This window comes from Pteropus vampyrus, unplaced genomic scaffold, assembly GCF_000151845.1.
Source record: "Pteropus vampyrus isolate Shadow unplaced genomic scaffold, Pvam_2.0 Scaffold1, whole genome shotgun sequence".
Lineage (NCBI taxonomy): Eukaryota > Metazoa > Chordata > Mammalia > Chiroptera > Pteropodidae > Pteropus > Pteropus vampyrus.
In genome coordinates this window covers 31,328,426-31,333,280 of record NW_011888782.1, presented here as the reverse complement: position 1 = coordinate 31,333,280, position 4,855 = coordinate 31,328,426, and positions in this window count along the sequence as shown.

Genomic DNA, 4,855 nt, shown 5'->3' with positions numbered 1-4,855 from the left:
CAGGATCTAATCCAATATTGCACATTGCATTTAGCTGCCATATGTCTTTCATCTCCTTTAATATGGAACAAAAATTCTTTAATCTTTTATGGCTTTATGAACTTGATTTTTTTTAAAGAATTCAAGTCAATTATTTTGTAGGATGCCCCAATATAAATTTGTCTGATGTTTCCTCATTATTAGATTCATAGTATGCATTTTTGGGACTATATGTAGTTTTGCATTTTGCTTTTGTAATTTAATAACCTATTTTGTAAATTTTTCTATATCAATTCAAAGAGATTCTTTTTTTTCTTTTTTCTTTTTTTTGGGGGGTGGCATTGTTTCTTCAAGTATTCTTTCTGTCCCTTTCTCTCTCTCCTCTCTTTCTGGGAATTCCATTATGTATATGTTGGTACACTTGATAATGTTCCACAGATCTCTCAGATCCAGTTGATTTTTTTTTCTTGCTTTTTAAAAATTTCTGATCCTTAGACTTGATTATCTCAACTGAACTATCTTTAAGTTTACCTGCTCAAATCTGCTATTGAACCCCTCTAGAGAATTTTTAATTTCAGTTATTTCCCTTTTCAACCCCAGAATTCCTTTTATAATCTCTTTATTGATAGTCTGTGTTTGGCGAGACGTTGTTTGCATGGGTCCCATTTTTGTATATAATTTCCTTTAGCTCTTTGAGTATATATTAGTTTATTCAAAGTTTTATCTGTTCAATGTCTGGGCTTCATTAGGAACAGTTTTTATTAATTTTTCCTTGAGTATGGGCCATATTTTCTTATTTCTTTCGAGTCTTGTAATTTTTGTTGAAAACAAAACATTTTGAATATTTTGATGTAGTAACTCAGGAAATCCGATTGTCCTCTCTGGGGTTTGTTATAGCTGCTTTTTCTGGTATTTGTTGGTTGTTTGTTTGATGACTTTTATGAACTATTTTTTTGTGTGTGGTAAAACATACATAATATAAAATTTATCGTTTTATTCATTTTAAAGTACCGTTCGGTGGCATTAAGTACACTCATATTGCTGTGCAATCATCCCCCATCTACCCTGAGAACTTTTTCATCTTTCCAAACTGATATTCTGTATCCATTAAACAATAGTTCCTCATTCTGTGCCTCCACCCCCGAAACTATGATTCTACTCTCTGTTCTCAATGGATTTGACTACTCTCGGTACCTAGTAAGTTAACTTTGTAAATTTTGAACTCTTGTCATGTGTGGCCACAGAAATCTGTTCTATTAGATTAGTGATCAGCTAATGATTTGACAGAGATTTCCTTAAACTCTTGAACCAAAAAAAAAAAAAAAAAGGAAGAAGTTTAAAAAAAAGGAAAGGAACAAAGCACTAAAAAAAAAAAAAAAGGAAGAAAGAATAAAAGACCTCCTCGTCTTCGCAGATGGGCTGTGTGTATGTGCTTTGTCATGCCTTCAACACTCAGGCAGGCTTTAACTTCTCCTTAGCTTTCCCTCCTGTTTACCCAGAGCCTGACGATCAGCCAGAGGTGAGAGTTTAGGGCCTTTTTAGGTCTTTTCTGTGCATGCTCTCAACTCAGGGTATGTGGATGGTTTTGTAGATTCTCAGAAATTTGTGGGAGCTTTTCAAAACCTTTATTCCCGAAAACATTTCATTCTCTAGCCTTTCTTCCCAAGCTTTTCAGATTGTCTCTTATTTGCCTCAACTCTTTTCTCTTGCCTGAAGTGTCGTCAGTGGCTAAGACATATGCCTTTAAATGTTTTCAACAAATGTCCCCCTCACCCTAGAGATGGCTGTCTTATCCCTGGGAGAGTTCTGAGTTAGGTAAAATAAAGGCAAATCTTTGTGCTGGTCCTTCAGGGAGCCACCAGACAGGTCAAAGCAAACAACCACAATTTTTTGAGAGTAAGTTCTGTACTGCTTCCTCCAATACTAGTGCTGGGAATTCCCAGCACTGGAGTGGAAGATGTTACCAGGGTAAATTAAAATATTATAAAGCTCTTTTACTGAGACTCAGCTGGGTTTTTTTTTCTTAATTAAGCTTTCCTTTGATTGTTAAATGTTTGATTGAATTCCAGAGTTCTGAATATGTTGTTCTGACAGTTTTTTGCCTGCTTATTTGTTGTTTTTATGGAGGTAAAGACTCAGAGTTCTCTGCTATTTTTGTTGATCTCATCCTTTGTTCTTTTTTTCTTTAAATACAGCATAGAATTCCAATGGATGAATGTACATAGTTTATTCAGCCAGGCCTTCACTGAAGAACATTTGTTTCCAATTTTTGCTAATGCAAGGAATTCTCCAGTGAATAATTTTGAACGTTATTTTGTATGTGTGCAATTAAATCTATAGGAAATAGCCCAGAAATGGAATTACTGCAAGAGTACATGCATTTTGTAGTTTTTATAGTTATTGCCAAAGTGCTATGCCACTTTACACTCCCACCATGAGAGTTTCTGTCTCCTTAACAGTCTTATCAATGGAATGTATTATCCAACTTCTCTGTTTTTGTCAATTCAGTAGGTGAAAAATGGTATTTCAGTGTGGTTTTAATTTCTATTTTTTTATTCAAAGCGAAATTGAACATCTTTTTATATTTCTTTAAAGAGACATTTGTATTTTATTTTCTGCGAACCCTCTGACATACACTTTACTGATTTTTTACTTGATTGTGGCTTTTCCATATCGATTTCTAAGAGCTCTTTTTATATTAGTGTTCTCTCACTTTAAATACATGACTGTGAATCTCAGTTAGGCACTGGTGTGGCCCAGCAATCCTATTGTTTCCCTAATACATTAGTCCATTCTTTTTCCTACCATCCCAAGTAAGTATTTCATAATTTCTCCTTTCTCCTCACACTTCCAACAACTTGTCCTCCATGTTCACTTTCACCCTGTGTTCTATTTCACTGAGAAATATCAATGCCCTTCAGCCAATGACTATCAGAAATACACCTGTAGTTGAACAATGGTGAGTTTATCGACTTGCTGAAATGACGGTGAAAGCACAACATGAAGAACCATGTGGACATCTCAGTAAATGGGTGATCGAAAAGATTTCTATAGGATTTGGGTTTGTGTTAGGTGATTTGAGGGAGCAGATTTAAGAAGTGGGGACTTTCTCTGGATTATATGTTGTCAAAAGCTGCAGTAAATTCTATGATCAAATGCGTTAATACATCTTACTCAGACGATGGGAGGAACAAAGTGAAGCTAAAACTGTGGAAATAAGCAGAAGTCACTCATATTAGCCAGTATTGGGGGATATTTGGTCACTTCTATGGTTTGGACTATATCCACATTTTTGTCTCTGTTTAGACATAATTATGGAGTGGCCTTGTTATTGTCTTGCTCTATTATGATCTTAGAGTGGCTTTTATTTTTTAATATTGGTATTATGTGAAATTTTTTATCTTCAACAGAACACCTTGGCCTGGCCTTGGTGAGTGCCTGGCCATCTCCTGGCTGTCAGGGGCTGCTTTGAAGCCATCAGAGAGAACTACCACAAAATCGCCTCGCCACATCTATGCTCTTATCTACACTTGTGCCCACATATTCTTTCTTGATACTAAGAAAATATCCTACCCAAGGCCAGCCCATCTACTTTCATACTAGATCCTACCCCTTTTCTTATTCAAGGTCTTCACTCCAGCCATTCTCCGTATCTCTCTTACATCATTTTTTTTTTTACCTCTGTTGGAGCATTCCTATGAATATTCAAACATGCTGTTATTGTTCCCATCTTAAAAAACAAAATTTTAAAATAAAGCAAAACAGCAAAACTTCTTTTGACTTTAAATCTCCCCTCTAGCTACTGTCCTATTTCACAGCCTCATTTAGAGCAAAACTCTTTCCACTAGTTGTTTATACATGCTGCCTTATACTTCTTTCCCTTTTCTCTTGAATCTGCTCTCTATTGAAATTGTTCTTGTCAAAGTCACTAACAACCTCCAGATTGCTAAATACAGAGTAACACAGAACTCTTCTCAGTTCTTGACTTACTTGGTCTGTTAGCAATATTTAACGTCTTTGATTTTTCCAACCTCCTTGAAATTCTTTATTTCGCTTCAGAGTGAAGTTCTCTCTCTCACTGACCATTTCTTCTCAGAGTCTTTGCTGTTTCCTCTTCATCTCCTCAACTTCTAAACTTTGGAGTATTCCAGGAACAAGTCATTGGATGTTTTTACTATGTACATTTACTCACCTGATGTTGTTACCCAATTTCATAGCTTTCAAAACCATTGATTTTCTGATAATTCCCAAGTTTATAGCCTCTGAACTTAAGGCTTATGTATACACAACCTCTTACTCTATATTTCCACTTGGATGTCTAATTAGCATCTCAAACTTAACATATTTAAAACCGAACTCATAGCGCCCCAAACTGTTCTTTTAGGCTTTTTTATCTCAGTAAATAGCTGCTTCATCCTTTTAGTTGTACAGGCAAATAGCTTTAGAGTTATTCCTAACTTTTCTCTCTCATACTATACAACCAGTCCATCAGAAAATCATTTTAATTCTTCCTTCAAAATACTGTATATGCAGAACCTGCTATTCTCACCACTGCTATGATTACCACATTTGGTCCAAATCATCGTGTCTCATATGAGTTATTACAGTAGCCTTCTACTGGTCTCTCTGATTACTGCCCCTTTATCAGTCCTGTCCCTAACATTTGTGGAGCTTGAGGCAAGAATACAAATGGATGCCTATATTCGCATACATTTTTTTAAAATTATAAATAAAAAACTTAAGTATCTTCTAATTTCTTATCTTGACAAATATATCTCTACAAAGACCTGAAACACCAGTATGAATTTGGAATTCTCGGGCTTCTAAGGGTTCTGCATCAGGAAGTAAGTAATGTGGAGATAACTGTTTTCTGGCC